Below are 26,495 nucleotides of genomic sequence, written 5' to 3' on the forward strand. Positions count from 1 at the left end.
GAGGTCGATTGGCATAGCTTTTTCCCAGAGATTTTAGAAGTATTTAAAGAATTCTCAATAAAATTCAGTGAGAGCATCTTTGCCACGTATTATATATTTAAGATGGTTATTCACTTTTTCCTAAATCTTTTTCCTGCATCTTAACTTTTTCCTAAATACATACATACGATACCTTACAACTTTTTTCTATGTGGTTTCAGACTCGTTTTAAATTCTAATATAATTGACCATATCTCATTAGAATACGTATAAAATTTCAAAATGTCTTACATAACACACGTAATACATATATATGGGAAAGTTTTCTATGCTAAGTGTCCAAACGCTTTCTGGATTGTATGTAGATTCGAATCGCTAGAACGAGCGAGTAAAATTGGCGTCATTTTCGACGATTATCCGATACGTGGCATTCGGATAAAGGGCAAGGGTGATCGGCGCGTGGCTGTCCGCGATGGCACGCGAAAACGGGACATCAAAGTTATCGTGATATCAAAGGGCTGTGCCACTCTTATTTTTGCTGGCCGGCCATGAGGAAGGTCTTTCGATCACGAATTATTTAGTTTGTATAAATACCACGGGCGAAATACCTGTTAGCAGTGGCGTGTAATTACAGTGGCGGAGTGCGGTCGTGTTGGCACACGGGTTAGCCGAGGTGTGCGGTGAACGCAAACCGGCAAGTCCTCTCGCGAGTTAGAATCACGTGTATATGCGTACATATGTCAGTATGTAGATATACATGTGTATTTCCACGTATACAGGGTGTCCCAGAGTTAAACTGCCAAACTTTCTCAGTATATTCTACTGGTATAATTCAGCAAAAAGATGTTATACTACCATAGGTCGTCTGAAGCCTTGTTAAAAAGTTAGAGTAAAATACGAAGAGAACGATACTTTGGCTTCCAATATCGCTTCGAATTTTACAGCATTGGACTTTTATGTGCGGAGAACTTTAGAACAAAAAGATATATCGCACGAGTATTAGATTGGCTCATTGAGATCAAACAAGATCAAAATGAGCTTCGTAGGACAATAAATTCAATTTCTTGTCAGTTCTGTATTGACAGAAACGATGAATAGTTTAAAACGAAGTACTAACAATTGCTAATTACATTGATTGTAAACCTACTCTTGTCTTATATCATAGTAATCACAAGTCTATTGCCGTATCATTCGTATCTTCGGTATAACCTTTAAATAAAGCCTTAAATGGCTAATACTTGTATAGCGTTTCTAGCTTGATTATAATCTACATATATTCACAAAATTTGTTTAATGTCTATTAAAATCCGGGTCACCCCGTATGCATTCGTACGTATATGTATTTATACCTATGTGTACGCATACGCGATCGTGTACGTGCCTATATCTAAGTACAGATGTATCTGGCAACCAGCAACCAGCGATCGGTGGGAATCTCCATACGTTGGAATCCGTCAACGCGAACGCTTCGAAGTCGAGAGACACCGTTGAAGGAACGTTGAAGGAACTCTGATAGATTGGATCGTTATCCGGTTGGAATGCGAATAACGCGCACACCTCCTCATTGTCGGTCAGCTTCGTTCCGAATTCCTCGAGCCTCTGTGATTCATTGGTTATTGCGTCCGCTCGAGATACCCGGCTTTGATGTCAACGCGAATGACCCAGCCACGGGTTTTACGGTTTCCCCTTGTCCCATGTATTTTGAAAGTTCGTGCTGTATCGAGAAAATCCTCGTCCGTTTTTCTTGATTCAACTTGGCAAATTGGATAATTAATCCTCGTAGTTCTTACACGTGGATCGTACTTTTATGGGGCATCGAAGAAGTCCTCCGCAAGACAAACCTTCTATTTCAATTTTTCAAACTTTAAGTATCTCAACCCTCCTTGGAACTCAGGGTTCTCGGTAATTGAAAAATACAAGCTTTTTAAGAAAAAGGAAGACACTTCGGGATAGCTTGCTCGATATGGGACAAGGACGTCGTTGTCCCAGTGAAGCTACGTCCCATATTTTTCTACGCAAACGAACGCTTTTCCCCGACCTTTCTCCACGTGGCGTGCTGACATACTCGGTGCTTTAACGTACTCAACATTCGCGTACGTTAACTGAGGCCAAACTGATCAAATCCACTTTTCATAAAGTTACCAATTTCACATTATCAACATGAATAATTATTATTCAGGACCTCGAAGAAGCAACTGTGAATTTCTAGGAAAGTCTTGAAAAATAATGTTCGTAACTGTCATTCTTGCATGTATTTTAATTTACAAGTAGTACCTGTTCTTGTAAATAGCAAGATACGAATTTCGTATTGTACGGAACTCGGAGTGTAAACAATTAGAATTATATCCTTTTTATACATAAGAGAGTTAAAGTGGATACTAAAGGCTGGTAAAACTAAAATCTAAGTAATGTTAGAATGGAAATTATGTTCCACTGACATCGTTTTTCGAGTGCTGATACGAGAGTTTCCTCATCGATTCAATTTTCTTCGGCTTTAAAATTTGCATGTTCCTTATTTGCAGATCTTCCTCAGGTTATCATTTTCTTAAGAAACATTTCACTTCCAATCTTTTGATCGCGTTATATCTGCTCTTCCTATAGATATTCAATCGAGAGTCGATCGAAGGAAGTTTCGTTCGGCTCGTGCGATATATCTCGAACGAGTTGTAGGTTCACGGATACACGACACGGCAAGCAGGAAAGCGCCGCGCGTTGGGATCTTCCGGTGGGCAATTTTCCTGCGGGTTAACATTACCAGCGATGTAATTACCCGTTCGCTACCGTTACCGGATCCTCGTCGAGCCGCAGACTCACCGAGCCAGGGAATCGCGGTTGGCAAAAATTACTGGCCAATTAGCGGCCAGCTTCTTTTCCTCTTTTTTTCCTTCTATCTTCTTCTCCCTGTTTCTTTCTTCTTTTCTTTTTTTTTTTTTTTGGTTGTTTATTTCGCCTCGAATTGCGTGCTAAAGGATATCTGCCACGTCGTCTACGCAACTATTCCGAACGCGATTAGGAGAAAAAAGAAGTCACTAACTTGCTATCCGGAATCTCAGCTCGAATCTTTCTCGGCTGTTCTCTGACTCTGTTTCCCCTCGTATTCGAGCCAGCTCATTAAAATTAATCGATGGTAATTTTACGCTTGCAGTTAACGAACCTTTATTCAATGAATTCTCGCCGTTCAAAGAGATCGATCGATTTCTGCCGATGGGACGAAAATGTAACTTTGATTTTGAGGAAATTGAGTAGGTTTGGAAGTAGTGGATATCAATCGACTTTAGAAATAATGGTGCGATTAGTTGTATCACGATTGAAATACTACGAAACACAATTATTAGTCATTCGTCGTTTATCATTTAAATACTGTTTATTTTTAGCGAGCTTCAACGATTCTTTCATTATATAATGAAACATCTTTATTATCAGAAATTTTACATTCGTTCGATTTTCGCGCATCGTTTATTATTATCAACGAAACTAGATACACAAAACTTTCTCTTAATCTTGTTTCAAAACCTTGTGATTTTATATTTGAGGCTGATATCGCCGGTAGCGGACGTGTTGAAACGCCATACTACAAGAGCTTTTGTTACGTCGTCTAAAGAAAGACGCAAGAGGAATGAAAAATTCGAAAACATTTCTCTTATCAAGTAAAACGAACATGAGATAAGTCTGTTGACTATGTTATATAGCTATGGCTCTAACTCTCGAAACTCAATTCTTTTTAATAAAAAACACACACCAAATTTCCGTTTCCGCAAGACGGGAGCTATAATTTTGCCGAATTTCGTTTAACCTTAATGTAATGGAGTTTCGTGTTTCACGTAGAAAAGCAAAACGTGCGGAACGCTGGGTCATTACTGATAATGACCTAACCAGATCATCAGTACCGACGGTTGATGAAAGTAGTCTTGGAGAACGCGTTTTTTTTTCCTCGGATCGTTCTGGTTGAATCGCGAACCTGGTGGAACGGGCTGGTTCGGTGGAACGAGCGTTCGCGATGACTGCGTAAAGTGGCGAGGAGAAAGCGACCTACTTCGCGGGCTGAGTAATTATAAGCCTTGAATCGAGTAAACGAGTCGTTGAGGCATGCAGCAGCGTCGCGGCAGCGCGAGCAACGTCATCCGATTTAATCTCAAGTTTTATTTCAATCTGTCCAGGCCGTTGATTCCGAATCCGCGTTTCTGTGTGTCGGTGTTTGACCAATGACTCGTGAACGATACCATTTTATCTGCGATTGATTTATCGAGTGACGCGAATTAGACGAACCAATATTGTTTAATTTCTGAGCAGACGCCAACTGGCGCTATTCGTTAGACTCTGTAAACGTCGATATCGAAAACGTTCGCCGATTGCGAATACATGAAACGTGCGAGGGCGTGAGTTTTACGAGAGCGTATTAGCACTGAATTAATATTTAATTCAATGTACGGATACTATGTGCATGTACAATTATTCCTAAATGTCTTCGTGCAATTTATACGGCAGATATTTTTATTAAGATGTATCTTCGTGTAATATTGTATTTATTCATTAACATATAAAAGAACGATATATAGTTATTCTATAAAGAATGATGATAATAGTAACAATAATAATAGAAGAATAATAATAAGAAGACGATTGCTTATGCAGCTTTATTGTTTCAAACTATACATTATGTTAATATTTGTTAGCTTGTTTTCTTTCCAAAGCATCTCTTAATTAATCTTCTTGTAGAATTCACTAACGTTATATTCATATTTAATATATATAATATTTCATTTATTTAGTAATATTTCATTTGAATAGAAGGTACTTCTAACCCAACCTAACCCCTTATTGCGGGGCACAAACAGATCCACGACTGATTGTTTGCAGATGGCAACAACTTTTATGCAAAAATTTGTCCGACACAAAGACAACGATAATTTACCAAGACGCGGCTATTAATGTAGTTATAACACAGGGCGAACAGTGAAATTAAAGTTCAACCGGGTATAAAACCGAGCTCGTCGGCTATGAAATATCAGCGAGCGCGTTCAACGATGCGTCCTTCCACGGTTGTTTAACCGTACGAAGGTCGACGTTCGAACGTATTCCTGACCCGGAGCAGCCGGCGGCGCAAAGAGGAACCGGAAGTGGTCGCTGATGCCGCTACGGGCCGCGTTCATTCGTACTTTAACGCATCTAAGCTTACGCAAGCTCTTAACCCGTGTAGCTGATGTTAACGAGCGCGTTCGTGAGCGGTAATTTATGCTTGAACGTGCACACATACACCGGTGTAAATTACGTCATGCCTTCTCTCTGCGAGGAAAGCAACAGGATTAGCGGCAGCTTCATCCCTGTCGTTGCAACTAGGAGTGTATTCTAAGCGGTTAGATTGGATGACATTAAATTTCGTTCCTCCTCCCGCTGACAGGGATTGAATGCCGGCTGTATACTTGAAGGAAATAGGGGATAATGTTCTCAGAACGAAAACGTAGGACGACGCCGGTATTTTCTAGGAAAACGTTAGTTCGCATGCGTCGAGCTAACTTTGTGTAATTCGTAGAATGGTTCATCAGTTTGAAGTAGAAGTGCATATTCCACAGGGTTAGTCTGCTGTCTTCTTTAATTACGATGTCCTATTTATCATCTCGGAAGTAAAGGAACAGAGAATTTTGGAACGAATCAAAAAGATTCTAGGATATGACAGTACTACTATTCATTCCACTGGAATACTCGTCTTTGCTCATAGACCGTGGATTGAAATTAAACAGAAATTCGAAACGGAAATGAACCTAGCCATTGAATATTCCAAGTACATGCTGTATTGTACCTACAAAGCTTTCTTCTTCTCTTTCTAGTTATCAATAGGAAGGTAGAATTATAAATGATCTAGTTTATTTACTGTTGTTGTTTGAGAGTTTAGAATGGATTGAATTTGTTGATCGAATTATTCTGTACATTATGCAGTACTACTTGTTGCAGGCTTCCACTCTACTAAATAAAGAAAAGTCATCCTTCTATCTTGAAAAGACCAAACACGTGTCTACAAAATCTATGTTACATCGTATCATACCCATACGTTTCTCAATCTGCGCATAAAATTCTCAGCGACCATCTCAATCTCTTCTTTGAAAGCTTCATCGAGAAACCCTGAAACCTTCAAAACCCTCAACCAGAAAAGAGACACATCCACCTTTCAATATATCCACCGTAAAACTTGGATCGCAATAGGTAGCTGGAAAGCGTACCTCTCTCCTGCCTTGAACCACCCTACTGGAGAAAGTATACAAACCATCTAGCCTGTAATTTCGGAACGTTCGTAGACACGCCGAGATTCGTGGTTGCAACAACGTGCAGACGATGCACACGTGCATCACCTCGTAAACGCATATGCATGCACGTGTTAATGCGAACGTTTCCCTCTTCGTTTCACCCTATTTCGGTTCGCGTCTGTTTCCTCGGTTTCCATCCATCGGTGACTCTTTCTCCATGGTGGTTGTGCGTGGCATACACGGTGGCCGGATAGCAGAGAGTCCTGTCGGGATCGTCGAGCGTCAGGGCTGCTGCATTGATCGGGAGGGTTCATCCAGCCCCGCGTACCATCCCCGTCCTCACCAACGCGGCTTGACTCGTGCTCGTGTGGGTAGGAGCGATGGTGCACGCTGGTGAGGTGGTTAGGTATGCCGCAGACACACGCATCACCTTTAAGCTCGGTATAGGCGATACGATATCAGCCGCGGCAAGTTGGGACACTCGACGCGCGCGATCGAGAGCGCTGGCCAGTGTCGAGGATTTGTACCGACGCTCGTTTCACCGACGCGACGCTCGGAATGCTCGAAATTCGATTAATTGAAACGCGGCCGAATGGAAGGGGCGCGATTCTTCCTTTAATCATGCTATTATTGCATACGACTTTTTGGAATATCGCAGTCAAGTGTAAGGTGGATTTTCTTATCGACACTTTTTTGTCGTGATAGATACCTTCATTATGGATTTACGTGCTTGCAATTTGTACAGTGTTCCACGTGTTTGTCTTAAAGGTTCGTCAATGTGTTTTACGAGTAAAAATGAAATTAATATCTCAAGATGTCCATAAATACCTGGCGAATTCTATGGAAATGCTGTTGTGTAGTTGCAACAAAAATATTCAGAGTGACGTAAACGGTCTATTTATGTTTCCACTCGAAAGCGTTGCTCGTCTTTATCGATGCAGACCTGATATCGTCGTGCTATTGAATTTAATGCAAATTGAATTTCTTCGTGATTTGGTCGCATTTGTTCGCACACGATATTGAGTATCGTAATTAATTCATTTCGTTTGAATGTTTTTGTAAAATTTAGGGTGATCCGCAAATGAAAATGTACAAGTATAAGATCAGGTAACCGTAGGAGGGCAGGAGGTTGCGAATACTGTTTATTAAGTATTATCGAGTTTTTCACGTTTCATATTTTTGTTCTAGTTTCATAGTGAAGAAATTACAGACCATTTACTGCACGACATTACAGTCTTACTTTTACTGACAGAGCATACGGATTTGGAAGTTTGAATGGAAAAATGCGAAACACCTTGTTAGGTGATCGAATAGACCGTACATAGATATAAAAATAAGTGGTTCCCGTTTCCACTTGTGTGTACATGGAATATAATTAATATATGGAATATAATTTGGCGTGCAATGGAACGATAGGATATTGACTTCTCGATATTTATAAGACTAGATGTATCGTATATCCATGTAGATGTGTTGTCTAAAACTGGATCCGTGAATTTTAGCAATTATCGAGAATCGAATATCGCGAACTAAATAGATTTAGAAGCTGTGGATCGTTATAGATACCGTAATTATATTAAATTCATTCTCAAGCAGACATGGCACTAAATTGCAATTTGGGACGAAGGGAATTAACGATCGATAACGTCGATACGACAGCTGAACACAGGAACTGTTAAGGTGGCTTTGAATGTTTCTATCAGAAACTTCGATAATTTTTTCCTAGTTGTTTCGTGAAAAAGGAAGTTTCTGGTAAATCGTGTGTTGCGGAAAAAGAGGATGTCACGGGTATGGGGCAGGTTGAAAAGCCGGGAAAGAAAACCGAGAGAGCGACGGTGATGTTACGTACACACGGGCGCGTGTTCACAAAGGCGCGCCTTCGTTGCATTTCCTAACAAAGGATTCACGGTCACACATTTTATGCGAGACGTCATTCACTCGGTTCATATTCGAAACCGATATGATGTTTTTCCGCTGGTAGATTCCATTGAAACGCGAAACGAATTAAACGTTCGATCGATCGAAAAATGATACTGGACGTATGTATTAACGAACCGTCTTCGAACGTGTACGAGTTTGCTTTTCTGTGCAAACAGGCACTTCATTGTAGGGAAATCAGCTTCGATCGCATTACCCGCCACTGTTTGCTAAAGATAACTACTCGAGATCGCGAATCGATTTCTCGTTTCCACCGAAGAAATTCACTTGCCAAAACTTGAATATTGTCATCGGTTCGCTAGTCTTTGAGTAGACTCCGCAAACAAAAAAAAAAAAAAAAAAAAAAAAGAATAAAAAGAAGGCAACGTCCACCGTCATTCTCAACGATTATGTTGGATTTTCTAAATCTAATTCAACGGTTAAAAAATCTGCCACAAAACATCAATCGAAAAGCAGGGAAAAGCAATGATCATTCAACGATCACGAATATTATTTTTTTAAAATTTACGGTTTTTCTTAGACTATTTTCTCAGAGAAAGATTATTTGCTTAAAGCCTACTATTATGTACGTCATCTTCTGTAAAAAGACCTTGTGAAAGTAACTCATTTACTGTTTCAAAAAACTGGAATTTAATCCTACGCTTATGTGATAAAATTAAAAACTTGTTAAGAAGCAGCGTTTCCAACAGCTTATCGGCGTTCGAATTTTATACAACAGCCTCGACATTTAGATTGTTGTTGATAACGGAACGTATGCGCGCGGCTCGTACCAAATTCCATCGGCAGTGATTCGAAATTTATAACGTGTCGGGGCGAAGGACATGAAACTCACGTCGCGGTATGTTGAGCAGGTCCAGGACAGTAGGCTACGGTGAGCCTATATCGATCGTAAGCCCCTAGTTTCCATGGTCTCCGTCTCCATGGGATTGGTGCACCCACGATTGCTGTTTCTATCTCTCCCTCCTTCTGACTCCCCTTTCACTGTGTCCGTCTCTCGTTGTCCCCACTCCGAACGAAATTACCATCAGCTTCCGGGTAACACGGCCGCACTACCGTTGCGCGTTCCCGTGCCACTGTGTAAATCTTTCGGATTATCGTTACCACGATTTTTCATGCTTTTCCCGGGAAAGCAGAGATTTGGAATTTTCAAATATATTAACGTGTTGTTTTTAAAATAAAAAATATGTAGCTTTAAAAGGTGATTTTGCTTTTAAGGATTCATACAAACAGCGCAGTAGATATTTTCCATATTGTAGGAGAGTTGACATTAATGAAACGCGTATAGTCGTCGACCAAAGAATAAGAAAGTCAACAATCGTATTTAGAACATTGGGCAAGTACTGATTAATTATTATTCCACTTCAAAAATATCAAAGCGCGAGGTGCACTGTGACGTCTCGATTACGTCGTCGGTAGATTTTTCACGTCGTTCGTAACGTAACTGAATCAATGACGTAGTTCGTTGGTTCGTTATAGAAATGACGTTTCGGTAGCGGGTCGCGTGGGTGGCCATCGCCAGACCGATTATGAAATACCGCGCCCGGAAAATTGGAAAAGCCACCGGTGAGCAACGGTGAAATGTCAAGGTTTAAGGAAGCAAACTTGGATCGCTGGACGGAAACATAGCTGTCAGACATGCATTTTTAATATAGTTTCATTTTACGGACATTTGCTGATCTTTTGATAGCTATATTTATATGGAAGTGGTTGAAAATACTTCGGTAAAGAAAATTAAGGAAAATAAATGGATCAAATATGTTGTATTGGCCTTTGCTTCTCTCTAGATAAGATACGAGAAGTGATTCTCACTAAATGACCGATACGATTATCTACAACTTCGTATCTTTCACGATACACGTCGAAACTTTTGACTTTCGACTCGTCGATTAAGTACATTACCAGGGTCGGTCACTCTGTCAGAGACTTTGATGTAACAGGTCGTTGAACTCATTCGTATGTATGAAAAGAAGGTAGTTTAAAATGGAGAAGGAAACTTGGAGATTTTTATTCGTATTTTTACTACAGCACAAGTTTACACAGTTTTTGCGTAAAGTGTACAATACAGTTCAGCCAAGCGTATTCTTCGCACCTCTTTTAACTTTCTCTTGCCTCGTCCATCGACTCTCTAATTCCGACTGCACACTTTTTGACCTCCGTTCAACCTTTTCTTACTTTGCAATGCATTCGCGCACGTCATGACCTTTTTTTACGGGTAAGAACTTTGGAGTTTCGTAACTTTTGTGATTCAAAATTAATCGCGAGAGTGTTTCTTAAAATATATTATTCGAGGGAAATTAAGCTGGAAAGTTTTTCCATATTCATATTTTAAGAATGTTAATATCCATTGTTGCTTTCTACGCTTCTTTTTTTCAATCTTAAATATTTAATTCAATTAGTTTCTCGACTCGTTGATCTTGCGTTAATTTCTTATTGATCGAAACATATCGAACCGGTGATGTTCGATTTCAGTCAGTTGCCGTGCGGACGTCAAAAGGTCCAGGTTCGAGACTTCGATCGCCTTCGTCACATTGAATAGCTAAATAAATGAACGTGACTCGTTGTTTTTAAAACCATTAAGCCCTTTCCCTACGTCCTATTTGTCGAATAGTGTCTGGTAAAAGGGCGTCAGAGAAATTTTAAGGAGGAATAATATTCTTGCTTCACGGGGCTATAGGATACGACTGCTTCCTCCACGCGTCGGAAGGAGAATTTCATGAAAATAGAAGCGACGTAAACTTCATAGGGGCCGAAGAATTTGACGTTCCTTCGGCTCTCCGGAGGCACGTACCGGGCGAGGAAGAAACGAGCGAAAGAGAAAGGTTGAACGGTGAAACACGGTCGTCTGGATGAAAATTCAATGAAAATAGGAGACGTACGTCCGAGTTTTCGAGTAGATTATGCAAACATAGTGCGATTAGCCCGGTTACGCTGTTTGACTGACTTCTTTAATTATGAAAGGCTCGTTCGTTTGAAGTTGCGATTCTCGTAATTGGCCATTTCTTCTACTTACTCCGTGCTATTCTTATCATTTCTGAATCCGTAACTTTTCCATCTTTGTATTCGAACAATAACTATGGGCCTACCAAGATCTGTTATTAAATTTCGTGATTATACGAGAGCCAGAGATCAAAACGAAGGTTTTACGAGGCTTGACGAGTCCGTCTTCATGACTCGGTGTATTTTTAAACAACGTATAGAATCTTCTTGATACATACATTTTCGTATGATACGTCATACATTTTCCAACGACAATCGTCGATTCTGTGAACAATACTGCCTCGTATTCAATCGCAAACGTATTCGTAAAAAATAAAACGTTGACGTCAGAGTTCGCGAGTCGTTGAGCCATTAGCCACGATATACAAACTGTTCACAGGCCAAAATGCCTTTTTAAAATCTCTGAAATTTTAGTGCCAAATTATTTGATTGATACTTATCTTATACAAACTCATCATTTTTCTCTAATTTTTGTTGTATGGGGTCTACCGATTTGTCAAATAAGCGAGCGACTCGTATGATCTCGAAGACAATGTTCGTTATCGTCGTCCGTCGCGCGAGAACGCTCTCGAAACATGAATTCTAATGCAGATTCTGCGCGGCAACGGTGACCCACAAACGAGCAAAGCTGCTCTAAGCCGCGGACCTAATCATACCATCCGCTTTAAGAAAGCCGAACCGAGTAAATCAGGTTCAGCCGAGCATGAACCGTAGTTCGGTCTTGCACGGAAATTTCGAGGCTACCGCACGCCACCAACTGGTAGTTTTCCTCCGTGGAATATCGTCGCCCGTTGTACAAACCCGTCTACCCTCCTGTTCCTCGAGCTAGAAGCCGCTCGACACAACTACGCGCCTCGAGCCAGGAAACTACCAGTAACTTTCGAATAAAGATTACGCCCTCGAGAACGGGTCGAAAGGGGGATACAAAAGAGCTGCGAATTTCGGCATCCTTCGGCACCTCAATTAAAAGATTATTAACCCTGTGAGGAGTATGGTTAATAATCGTATGGTGACACTCGAAATGTTTCTTATAAATATTTCTTACTCTTACGACTGGGTCGTTGTTTAATTTTCTATAATACGGAATTAAAAGATAATAAAGACGAGCTAACTACAGTTGGCTCAGTTTTAATCCTTGCAGACATGCGTACGATACAATTCGGCTTTAACGATTCCTGAATAAAAATGTTATTACGCCGAAGTATTGGTAGTTTCGGTAATAAATTAACTCGTCTTCTCCGATTCACAGCTTAAGATGTCACAGAAGAATGTTTATATTTTGTTTATTAATTATAGATCGTGCCTACTTGACTAAAATCAATTCTTTTTCACTCTTTGCGTTAGTATAGTCTTTACATAAAGATTGGGGTCATAACCTAGGCCAAAGTCGCTATATCCCTGAAATACACCGCATAGAAATATGATCTCTACAGGATTAATGCTGTTACCTGTTCGAGGAACGATTTTTCTTCTCTTTTTATTCTCTCCTTTGATTCCTATTCCCCCCACCCCCGTCTTCTTGGTTTATTTCTTCTGTTCTGCCGCCATTGTCTGTTGGAGGTCTATGAATATCTTCGCAGGATTCGTCGAACCATGGATTATTAGAGTTCCTGACGAGGGTCGGGATCGTGAATTTTAACGGTGCCTAGGGGGAAGAGTCGCTTGCCAAGCGGCAGACGTTCTGGCATCTTCTAATTCCACTGTCACGTACCATAGCGCTGCAGATATTCATAGAATACCGTAATGATACGTAAAAATTATATTTACTTCTATGTATCTGAGAGTGGGGAATTAATAAGGAAAGGAAATACGGAAAAGCAAAGTTGAAATCCGGAGGTCATTTGTTTCAATAGACACCTAGGTTGCAAGGAATAATGGCCTCGATTTTGAAAATTCGTAGATGAAGGGTCGCAACGTTCCAAAGGATAGCTTGCCTCTGATAATTAGCACCTTTTCTAGCGTTCAACATTTATCATACCGGAGGTTGCCCACACAGCAACGGAGGGATATGATGGAAGCGGAACGAAGGTCAAGCAAAAAAGAAAGAAAGAAGCGAATAGAACGAAAAACGTAGGGTTCGGAAGATTAAACCTTAGCGACTATCCTCGGATGTTTTTGCGCCAGCACCGTGCTGTGTATTCATCTTTTATCTTCATTTATGTCCATCGCCGTTTATCTTCATCGATAATTCTGATAATGACTTCAATTCACAATTGAAGCGAATCGAATTTGCATAATTTCGATGATTTTCATAATTCAACAAACGATGTATTCACGCGTTCATGAACGATTTCGTTTCATCAAATCGTAAATATATTTCGTTCTCCGGTAAAGTATTATCCAGAAAAATATCGAGGAAGAACGTGACTCGAAACGATCAAATAAGAGAACGGAGGATAGAAGCATAATAAAACAAGGATAAAGGCATTAAAAAGTTCGGTCAAAGAAAGCCCCGGCACTTATTGGTATAAAGGAGGCTCTCGTTCCATAATTAGTTTTTCCAGCGTCGCGATAACACGACGGAAAGGTTGGCCATTTCGGAATCCCGTCGCGATAATTACAATCCCTAGCGACGAGAATTATAGGATTCTTCGAACGTCGGGATTGTCTGGCAGAAACGCGAGATGTTCTTCTTTTCGCGACTTGTTGTCGGTGTTTCCTCGAACTTTCCTTCGCTTGGATAGAAGATGTTAGGAGATAAGGACCGACAGATAGAACGAACTGAGAGTCAGACTGGGAACCACGGCTTTGAAGAGAAGAAGGAACGAAGAAAGATAGAATCAAAGGGGTGGAAAGTTTTCCTTCCTCTTCGACAATTACCAGAGCGATTTTCCTCGTTAATGGAAACAGCTCCCGTGGAAAGTCGGTCGTTCGATCCACGAAACAGTGATGCATCGAGTAATTGTCGGCTTTTCCCTGCTGACATTTCAGCCATTTCGTGTCGCTTTGTGCGTGACCTTTTCAGCGTTGAATGGGGTTGTTCTATGTCTACCGTTAGATTCGTTGCAGTGAGAGAGAGAGAGAGAGAGAGAGTGAGTGAGACAGATAGACAGACAGACAGACAGACAGACATACAGAGAATGAGTGTCAGATCACGCAGGCCACGAGTTGCGTGTCCAGGAGGGTATGCGCTGTATGTACGTAAACGTGTATGGCTGTCGAAATAAAAGAGAGGTCCTTTCCCTGAAAAGAGAACGTCCGATAAAAACTGAAACGCGCGCACGAAGGCAACGAAGCAAAGGGCGAGAGACGCAAAGAGAGGGCGGAGATGGAGGCTGGTAGCGCTTTGAAATGAAAATTCCATTTCGTCGGTTGCTTTCGTGCGGTTTGCATCGCGAGCGAGCGAGAGAGAATAAGAGCTTTCCGGGGGAATCTCGTTGGCCCGGTTTTCGGCGCGAAAATGTTTCGCGTTACCAGAGGGAAATATTTGCGTCGGCCATTTGACAAAGCGGGGAAACGTTCCACAAAGAAATCGACCGATGGATATACCACTGCCCGCTGTTTTCACGCGGAATTCTCCGTTCCGTCGCGGAATCGTCAACACTGTGATCGCTTCAAATGTCGCATGGAATCTCACGAGTCGCTGGACCCGTTTGGTTGTATCTGCTCTTCAGTTTTTCGAGATTAACAAATTCAGCTTTTCGAGAAGAACAAATTGCGATTTTGTAGTTTTCTCTTGTGATTTAACGACGCGTGTTGTAATCTTTTTATGTTTTTCGCTTTTGCAGATGATAGAAAGTAAGTAGAGATAAGAGTATCGATTTTGGATGTACTCTGAACGTGTGTATCAAATATTCGATTCAAAACTCACCATCTCTTGCAACACGATAATAATTGGGACACATCACGCTCAAATACGCATTTCTTTATGTGCTCAAATTCCATATTTACTCCGATACAAGTTTCATAAACGATCATTTTCTCTAAACGAATACAGAAAGGAATCGATTTCGAACCTGTCTGGTCTATCAACTATTCTCAACATTAAACGAGACATTGAAAAGAAGAACAAAATTTCCTAAAACACGCGTGCAAATAAAGGTTAACGCGCTTTTTCTCTGTTTCACTCTATTTCACTTTATTCGTCGGTTTCCACGGCGCGACGGTTTCGTACCGTTGGAAAAATATTTGTCAACGCGGGAGCGCGTCTCCAATCCGGACGAATTTCGTGAATATTCGTGGTCGAATAAACGCTGGAAGTTTAAACGATGACGTTTCGAACAGCTCCGATCTCTCCAGCCCTCCCTTTCACCCCCTTTTTTCCAACATCGAGCGTGATCGCGTCGTTGCACGCGTTCATTTTGTACAAATGAACGTTGCGCGGTTTCGCGTGTAACGCGATTCACATTCGCTCGTTAATTTTATTTCGACGTCGGTAATTCGAACGGGACCTGCGTCGAAAATAGGTCTGTTCGCCATAACGTATCGATTAGCTATCGTTAAATCGCGACGCGCGTCGTTTGATGAAGAAATATGATTATAATAATGGCGCGTGTAATCGACATTTATCTTTTGATTAATCGTATTTATGGCTTCTATTTTTTCTTTCAGGTAAGTTCCTTGGAAATAATCATGCAAATTGCTGCGATATGGGTTCAGGTATTTAAAATATTTTACTTTTAGATATACGGACTTAGTAACTTAATTATATCTAAATACTTTAATTTCTATTTTACGTCGTTTATAATGACCTCATAAATCGCTCGTTTGTAAACCAGAACTAACGAGTCATTCATCTACTTTGCATTTTATATTAGGCTAATGTCTTCTTAATACTTCTTTCACTTTGATTTCTTAAACATCTGTCATACCGAATATTTCATCTTTTATACAATTACAGAAATTTTAGCACTGTTAATAAATTAATGAAGCACATGATATTTTAAAATCAAATTTCACTACAAATCACCCGATTATCCTATTCGATGGAATATATCGTAAAAAAGAAATCCATAACCTGCTACCTGTAACTTGCCAATTCACTGATATTATTAATTGATAAATCGTCCAAGGGAATACAAACAAGTCAATCCTCCAACAGTATTTATTTTAATATATTCAATTAACACAGACAAATTTACGATAGAGAAAGAAACGAAATTAAGTTGTATAGAATTATTTCTAAACTTATGGAATATATCAAACATCCAAGCTCGAAGTGGTCGCAACTTAAATTCCCTCAAACGAATGCAATTCATCGTATAGCCTAAGTTTGAACGTACGAATGGCAGTGCTTCCTATTTCTCGTTGGTTCTTCTTCGAAAGTCAATCCCACGATATTTCTTGTATCTGTTTACGAACGGTTCTCGAATCTATCGGACTCCGGATTACCGAGGGTACTTTCGTCCTACAGAAAACAACGGGACGAATAGAATTCATAGATTCCGATGGCTCGGCGAGGAAGAGGTTATACACGAACGACTCGTGAATATTTGAGAAGGGCCGCGTTACAAGTTCCTTGAAATCGCGATGCACAGCATCATCCGGGTAAGAGGTCCTTAGACCGTTGTCGAACGAGTCGTCGCGTTCGAGCGAAGTCGAGTGTATGCCTCGATGCATTATGCAACCGAGCAGAGTTGCCGATGGCGATGGAGATTTCCGGCCGCGACCTAGGTCTAAATTATCTGCCCATCATAGAAACGCGGAAGCTTTGGATATCTATCGACGTCGGTTACTCGTCCATCTTCTAGTTTTCGTCGAGTGCTTTGTTCTTAGTTGTTATTAACTCCACTCTTTCTGTGTTCTTAATTTCGCTACGCAAGGACGCGATTAGCGTTCGATTCTTAAGAACTGTCTTGCTTTCGTAAGCTCATTTGCGATAAGAAGACAGCATAAACAATAGCAAATTTTCAACTTAAAGAGAAAAGGAAAAGAATATACATGTGGAACATATAGATACTTTCTTCCTTTTTCGAAGTCGATGTAGAAACAATAGGTATTCGTAACATCATCATTTGTCTCTACTTTTCAATCTATGGATGAATGTAGCTTCTGAATACGATCATTTTGCATGTTCTGGTTGTCGTTGGACAAAAGTCTTTCATATTCCTATTTTTTGATTGATATTCGGTTTTTCGTAAGATACTCAAAGAAGCAAAACATCGTATGTACCTGGTGATTATAAATAGCCCTGTCGTTACGAAAGGAAGTACAATTTTTGTTAACGAAATACTTTCCGTATAACAATTCCGGACGACGATTCCACTGAAAGGACAAATACGGACGTTGAAGAAACCGACGTTATGGATGCAAAGCTGTAAATCGATCGGGCAGATTGCTGCAACGAATGGGGAGAGTCTGAATGTCGGTGCAAAACAAAGGTCGCGTAAAAGCGTTGGCGTGGTATAAAGCGCCGAAATGCGGGGGTTGCAGGCGGCGCTATTAAGGTAACCTGCGGCGGCGTAACGATTATCATAACTGTAAATATTTGCCGGGTCTCTGTAGCGACAACGGCACGGTAGCTGACGATACATCGTTGCGTTCGCAACGGTGGCGGCGTTTCGCTGCACCACGTCGTTTACCGTCGTAATCTTTCGTTGCTCCGACCGTCTGTCTCTTTCTTCCTCGCTCTTCCGCTCGCGGTAAGTCTACGTCCCAGTGGGACCGACTACGACGCGCAATGGGATCGTTGAGCAAAAAAGAACGAGATCGCGCGTTCCGAAAAGGTAAAGAAAGAGAACACATTCAGAGTGGAGAAGCATCGAGCGGAAGGATAGAGGAAGAAAGGGCGAGAAAAGAGAAGAAGACAGAAGGATAAGAGGAGAGACACGGAGAAGGAGAATGGACCGACAGATACGTGGTTGCATACCACCTCGAAATCCTCTCTCCGGTATTTTCGCTGACGTCCTAGAAGCGGATAGAAAACGAAGACATCGGAGTCTCGATGAGGATGCTGTGTTATTGATACGACAAAAGAGAGACGATATCGTCGTTATTGAAACACATTGATTGATATATATAGTGAAAGTTGAAGTGCAAAAAAAAACATCGATCCTTTAAATATGCGTATATTTTCATAAATGCCTCCAAACGCAAGGAAATGATCGTCGTTCATTAATGACAAACATAATGAATCACGCGAAATTTTCATTTCGTCGTTTATTGATGACAGGTCTATTTAAAGATTTAAAGCATGCTCCGACGTTTTCCCTCGAAATGAATACACATTTACGGTCAGCCTACTACAATCAGCGTACTAATTACATTAAAGCTATCTTCTGATTGGCTTTGGTCGCCAAGAAAAGTATGAAAAACATTTACTTAATCGAACAAGCGTGACGAGTATGGAAGTAATTCTTTGTGATAAAAAAGCTACTATTTAGTGCATAATCGATAACAGGAAGCGAAGAACGAAAGGAAGAGCAGATATCGCGAGAGGAACGAATAGGAATGTTTAGTCGCACCAGACAGGTAAAATATCGATTTTGCATGCGGATGCACGCGCGCGATGCGTGTCGTCCGTTGAAAATCCGACGATTAATTGCCCGTACATAGCGCCATAATTCGGCTCCGCTTCGTATTTGCACCGGTCTCGGGGAAAAACGTCGGCGATTCGAGCGCAAACAGTCACGGTCTGGGTTTTCGGCCAATGTGGAGGTCGCTTTCGATTTTGTCACCAGGTCTCTCGCGAATGGAATCGCTACTCCCGATCTCATTCTGCGACGTGTTACGTTTTTGCACCGGTCCATCAATTCGAATTCGTTCGATCGCCGTCGTTGTCTCGTCAGCGCGATCGTTGTCGCGCTGGAAACCAACGCGACAGATGTTCGATGCGCGAATGCGTTCCCTGATCGACTGCTTGTTGATTCCGGAAGTTTTTCGGGATATCGAAGAAATGTTTCATACGAATTGTCAAATTTTCAGTTACCAGTGGTTTCGGTCTGCAATGGTTGTTTGTTATACGTAGAGTGGAACTCGATTTATTCGAAATATATTTATCGGGAGGAAATTTTGGTTTCCGGTCAAGCTGTTTGCTGGCTCGTTCGTGGAAGCTTCTATAAATGGGAATTTATAGGTTAAAAAAGCCAAATCAATGTTAATTAATTTGATCGATTTTAACGTTTGCAAATGTATTCGACTGTGAGTCATGAGACACTTACTAATTTGAAACGTAGGTTTTAATGAAACTAATCAATAAAATTAATAATCAGGCCTTTAAAATTACAGTACAATAAAAGTACATTATAGATTTGCTTGTAATATACATGGTTAATACGTAATAACCTCATTTTACTATTTGCTATACTAACTGTATTAAATATCGTGTGACTTATGGACGATAAACGTGACGTAATTTATCCTTAACAGAAATGAAATGAAACATGTAAAAATAGGAAATTCCTAAACAAAGAAATCATTATGCGGTGGTGTGACAATGAGTAACAGCTGGATCTGCGTATTCAAACGCGAACTCATAGGTATTACATGAATGAAATCATACGTCGCATCAGTAGAATCAGTCTACTTCCATCGGAGGAGGTCCGGATATATACGCTGTTTCTATTGTAGACGTTTATGAATCGCTGTATATGTATTTTTCTGCTGCATATTAGTGCACATGTTTCGTAGCTTCATGTAAGCTGATCGGTAACTTTTCCTATGAATGATTTTCCATGAAGGATGTCAATTACTTTCTCAAGATACAATTTATATTTCAATCCACAAGTAGCACGCAGTGGAATACGAAAGTCCGCATTGAATCGCGATGCAACCCTGGGTGGCTTTGTAGTTTTATTATAGCTACACAGGGTTTCGCCTCTATCGAACGGGAGTTTTTCGCGAACGTTGTTAAAAATAGCTGCGGCGCACGGTGGACGCGTAATACCACGACGACGGATTGAATTACGCTGCCCCCGCAAAATTTCGTGTCGCATTCAACGTCATAATTTCGCCTCTGCTTGTTTGCTGTTCTTTTGTTCTTTTCGATTCGAGTTCGATCGACCTGGGCATGGAAAAGTTGCGCTTTTTTTCTCCTCTTCGCCGTTCCCCTTTCCCTCCATTTCCAGTATTTTTGCCCCTCGCCACCGTGTTGCTTCGATTAATAATAGAGCGGAGGAAGCGAACGGGAACTCGATCCCTCGGCTGCGAATAATGAAAGTTTCGTCTGCTTTGGCTTTTTCTTTCTCTCTTTTATTCCATGGCCGGTTCCTTTGTTGGAGCGCGCGCGCACGATCAGCCGAGGTGAGGAATCTCGAGACGTTCTCTCGCTCGAAACAAAAAGGCGAGAACGAGCGGAACCCGGCCGGTGGGCGTAGCGAAAGCTAGAATAAATTTGCCCAGGGATCTGGTGTGTAACAACGAAGAGCTTTCGTCTGTGATTCGACGCGAGACCCGCTTTTCGACGTTCCTTTCCCTCCTTCGACCATTCGTGGCCCATTCGTTGATGTAAATCGATCATGAGAATAGTCGATTCGTTGGTGAAAACGCGACAGGAAACCGGGCGCTTGAATGCGTTCTATCGTTTCTTCTTGCCAAGCGACACCGAGTATCGTTGCCTGATTTTTCTTTGTACCGTTGTCGAGTCACAAGACTTGTCAATAACTTCGAGTAGCAGCGATATTATGTTAGACAAGGATGAGAATAGTTTACGAACAATTGGAAACGTGACTTCTAACAGGATCGTGAATATTTGTAACGTAAAATTGAGGATCTGTCTGGGAAAGAGTTTTGTTGGTTTGATAATTCTGATTTTATAATATTAGCTCGGTTTGAATTGACAACCCCATTTAATGATTCTAATGGCACGATACGCCCTAACTCTTAAGAAATTGAATTGTTAGAACTCTTCTGGCGCTACTGAGATATATTGAGACATAAGATCCCGTTATAAGTGGTACTATACATATCTACATATGTATTTTAAACTTATTTGTTATATAAAAGTGTTAACGAACATTATTCCCCTTATGCAAATTTCACAATAATTCAACTATTTGACTAAAAAGTACGTTCGAGAGCTATGTACATTCGCATCTATGTAAACCTATGTATATTTACTATAGATCTGTAGGTTATATTTTTAGCAAGTTCCTCGATTGGTTTGATAAAACTCAAGGAAAATTATGCGAGGCGACGATCAGAGTATTTGAAGAGCGTTATCAGAGTCTCGAGGAGGATCCACGAAGTTCTCGTAAATGAGTCGCGAAAACTTGTCGGTGTAACCTGCTAAGCAACGTTCAGGATGTTTCCCGAAAGACCACTCGGTCTGGGAACTCTGAGAAGTTGAAACTCTAGTCTTTTTAGCAATAGCGAGCGGCGAGTGAAACGTGGAGTACTTCTCTTTTAAGTAGCCTGCCTCTGGAAGTCGTACTTACACTGAGCTCGTTACACACTTTGGAACTTAACCTTCCATTCACTCCAACTTTCGAAGAAATCAATGAACAGAATATTCTTTGTGTCTTTTGCTAGAACGATTATTAGTGCTATATTTCTTGCACTTGTTGCCAATATCGGCAAATTAACCCTCTGCCTTATAACTCGATAGCAGCTACTTAAAGTACAGTTTACCATTACACGACATATTCGTATATGATATTAGAATAATTACATATTATTTACATTTAAGAATTTTCAATCTGACGAGTTGAAACTGAAGTTGCAGGTCCAATTAAACTTTGTTGACAATCTACCTCAGACACGATAGTTGTTCGATGTTACGTGGCAAGGGGTTAATTCCAAAATGCTAAATACATCAAAACATTCCTGCATCAGGGATTCAGTTTTCTACTTAACCTCTTGCAAGCATACGGTACAGTAGAATCCTGCTGATATAAAATAAATTGTAATAACTGTTCTAATACTTAAATTTTACAAATAATTGAATAACTTTGGCTTCGTATGGAAAGAGATTTTTCATTTTCAACTACTTCGTTCATGTTAACATACAGAAACATCTCAAACGGAAACAAAATTAATTTATAGTAATTTACCAATTTTTCTTACAAAGAATCATCTCCAAATTCTCATGTTAATGATCGTTTATTTTAAATTGTACACAGAGAAATAATAACTTTTGAATAAAATCGTAACGGGTTCCTAATCTCTATCACGAAAAATCATCGCCAAACAGTTCAATAATCTATAACTGCATTAATCAGATTTCACATTCGACCCGAACGATGTAATATCGATCTTGTTTTGCATCGCATGATTATTGGCCTAGAATGAGCATTCGATCGCTCGACGTGGATGTTCGGCGAGGATCTTGGATGGGGATCTTCGACGAGGATTTTCGACGAGACTCCAACGGCTGCGCTGTCGTTCACCTTATTACCCAGTGCTTTAATAACGCGGCTGTTTTCGCCATTGTGTCGGGCCATTGTTTCCCGCGATACGGCGGCTTCTATGCGATCGCAGTTGCATAACGAGTACCGGCGATTCACGACTTCGCCACCCCCGCAGCCCGGGCCCGTCTCGATGGATTGTTGTCCGGGAGACTACCAATTACCGACGAGTTTCCTCTCATCTGGCTCGATCGATAGCTTTTTGTCTCGGGAATTCGTCGAGTTGCGTTTCCCCCCTGGTGGCCAGCCGCGCCGGTATGCGCCAATCCATAAATTTGCGAAATGACGAACGCCCGGCTCGCATTGCCTCGACTTTTATCGCTTCGTTCCGCGTCGCTTCGAGTTTATTCCCGTGCTCTGTATGGCGATTTGTTACGTTCCAGGTTGCAGAAGTCTCGTTGAAACGGAAAAGGTCGAATGGTCCAGTGGAGAGTATTGTTTTTTCGTTTTGGTTTTCGAGAGGGATGTATTTTAACACTAGAACTAGCAGAGTGTCCTCATAAATTTCTAACACCTCATAGAAATTTCAGAGATTTACCACCGTTCATTTTGGATCGGGGATTTCAATGGCTTTTTTCTTTTCTTTTTAAATATACATATGGATAAAAGCTGGTTTTTCTTTTTACATTATACATTTTTTCATTTAAATTTTTGGAAATTTCATGCTGTACTTTAATCGTTGATACTTAGAGCATTAGAGGATTCCGGATATCTCTCTTCTTCCTTCTTCGTTCAAAATAATTGTCAAAATCTTGTATCCTTATTTGGTTTCTTTATATACTTTTCATCTACATTTCTTTGGTGCTAGTTTTACAGTTCAGCCATAGATAGTTCTAGCGTTACATCTTTTCAAGCATCTTTTTTTCCTTTACTCGGAATAATTGACTTTCGACCTCGTATATTTCTGTCGCTTTTGTCGGTGGCGTTGGCTGAATTAGACTTTTAGAGTCCGACTATACTTTTCTAGGCACCGGTAATGCCCGTTATATTCCACTAAATATTATCGTTATGAAATATTACGCTCATAACTCAGGTAAATAATAGGTTTCAAGATAGATACATGTAATTATATGGGGCAACAAAGGTTAAAAATAAATTCGTCTGGACTTATTGGGACGCAAGACGTTAAAGCGCAGACAAGCAGAACGATATTTGAGGCTGAAAACCCATCAATTTTATTTAATACCGGTATTCCCTGTCGATTAATTTCTTTGCTGGAAATATGCTTCCACTGAGTAGACGAGTCCTCTTGAACCGTATAATACCCGAAGATTTTTAATGATTCCATCTTGAATAGACTGGAGCATTGGTCGCAACCTTAGTCAGGGTTTCCCTTGTTCTCTCGAGCGCGACAAGGAGTAGGGAGTACAATTAAGCTGTGTAATTTATGCGACGGTATTGTCGCTTTGATCGACGCTTAATGAGACGCTGTAGCTATAGAACCAACGTCTAAACTTAGATTTGGGTCGTCGGTTTTATTGGCGCGATTGAACTTGAACGTGTTCTCGATTTGAGAATCTACCCTTACCAACCATTCGACAAACGATCATTAATTTATGGAAATGTTCGTGACACTGGCAGTTTGTACTACTAAGAATAGTATTATATGGACTTTATATTTAAGATTTATAAAGTTTATAAAGATTAATGAACAGAATGGACGACTACGGTCTTCGCGTCATTGCAAAGAAGCTAATTTTCAAAGTATTATACCAATGAAACTCGAGTTATCGTTAGGAATTATCGATCAACAAGCGAAGTGGCAGATATTATCTGCACTCGTGCCGCGATAAAGTACCACAATATCGGAAATCGATCGAAAGTGCCTGACGATTTGTTCACAATCGATCAACGTGATTAACGTTTCGCTTGGAACGTATTACAGATCTTAAATAAGTAGTTTTTTTTACAAATATGAATAAAAAGTGGCAATAATCTGCAGTAAAAGTTATCTAGGAATCTCTCCGTTAATTTCGTCGATTTCCAAAAAGTCTTACAAATCAAAATTATCAAAATTATAACATGCATCCACTTGAATCCTTGTGTCTTAACTTTGCTAACATTTCTATATTTCCAGTTCTTCTTTATTATATTATATTACTTTTCTTGTCTATGTATTGTATTACTTTGGAAACTTTAAACATTCTGAAGTATTGAGATTTCAAATTGCTGTCCACACAAGGGTTAACCGGCACCTTAGCCGCGTTTCCAACTGACAGCGATCTCTCCTCGAAAACGTTGAAGAATGAGAGGCGCGTCGTAAGAAATAACAAAATGCCTGGTTGGTGAACGTAGCGACGGGCTGGCCGTAACGGACATCTAATGGAAGCCAGCACCGGGAAAATTAATACGGACGGGTACAATAAGTAAGAGTTTGCTCGACGTTTCAATCTTTCACGTGGTAGAGGGTTCCGCACGGAGGATGGAGAACTGCCGCCGGCGACGCTCGATGTCCGACGAAAAGCGCGGGCTTAACGTACTTTTCTCCCCCGTTATCCCGCCGCCGACAACAGGAACATGAAAATAATCTCATTCTCTATTCACGCGCGCGCGCTCTCTTCGTTCCATTGACTCGTCGACGCGAGAGCACGTTGATGAAACTCGGCGAGAGGCGAAGGAGAGGAGAGATTGTAACTGCGCGTGCACGCGGAAGAGATCGTTTATTACTCGAAGCTTTTCAGTTCACTGCTTCGTCGACTGGCTGTTGATTGTGACATCTGATTCTAGCGTCTTTTAGAACCTAACGTGGATTTGGAGTTGATCTTTTGTTTTATTTGTATTTCAGTTTTCATTCATTCATTTTACTTGTTTCTTTTTTTTACTTTTCCGAAGGGTCGATCAGATTGATATTTATTTTATTTGTTTCTTGAATCCTCTGAAGAACTGATATTTAGATGGTTATGTGTAATTTATGTGGAAACTAATCGAAAAGGTGTATAGCTTTACGTTTGATGCTCGATCTGGTGCAATTTATGTGGTTTTCTATAGCACAGAATCAGACCTCCTCTTTGTATAGAGATTACCCTATCTGTATAATAAAAGGTAGAAATTTTCGCTTGAAAATTTAAAAGGTCAAAGCCGTCATCTGAAAATATAAATAATTATTGTAAGTAGAATAAAATTTGTAAAATAAACTATTTGATGTCGTAGTTCAGCTAAAAAATTCATCGTCTGATGAAATTTGATCTATTATTCAAACTTTCTACTTTTATTATGTAAATATCAAACTTATTCGATCTGTTAGGACTTTCATTATTCCAATATTGAAATTTTCTCTAAAAGTTCAGGATCACGGGTAAATATCAACGTAACAAATTTTTATCTCTGTTCGACGATATCGTTGATTCAAGCGACTGCTGGATGGGGATTACGATAGCAGGTTGGACAGGTCGTCGGAAGACATTTTTACTGGGACGAGAGATTTCAATTACGCGACACGGTGTAACCGATCGATCGGCGCGGGTGACACACGCGCGTGAATAGAATCGGTTAACACGATAGTGCGCGATCAATGATACACGAGCCGGCATTCGGGGGATATTAATCGACGTTACGTATGCTCTCCCTTACATCCGTCTCTGCTCGCCTTTCCGGTGGTTCCGTTGTTGTCCGTATACTAATCAGGTTATGAGGAAACCTGTACTCATCCTGAATATCTGCGCGAATCAACAATCGCTTTTCGTTTATACATACACACTACCAGTGAAAAGTTTGATTTAAAGAAAACATTAGTTTAGAATTCTGTTATTTTACAAAAGTTTTTAATTAAGAATCTGTCGAAATAAGGACAGTTGAAAGATTTGCAGCAATAAAGTTGACTATATGTTGATTATAAATTTGTAACACGTTTGAGAAAATGAGATGGTTATATATGATTTTGAGTTGGTTTTTGAGATTCTTTCAAATAACCTTCTACTAATTAGAAATATGATCTTTGACCTTTGACTTTTACTTGACGTAGTTTAGGTTTTATGTGATCTCTCTGTTATTTAAAAGTTAATTGTCTGCAGTTGTGTGTCATCTATGATTGCACTTCTTTAATTTTTAGATGCATGGTCAG

Source organism: Bombus vosnesenskii, unplaced genomic scaffold, assembly GCF_011952255.1.
Source record: "Bombus vosnesenskii isolate JDL3184/JDL3185 unplaced genomic scaffold, Bvos_JDL3184-5_v1.1 scf7180000013542, whole genome shotgun sequence".
Lineage (NCBI taxonomy): Eukaryota > Metazoa > Arthropoda > Insecta > Hymenoptera > Apidae > Bombus > Bombus vosnesenskii.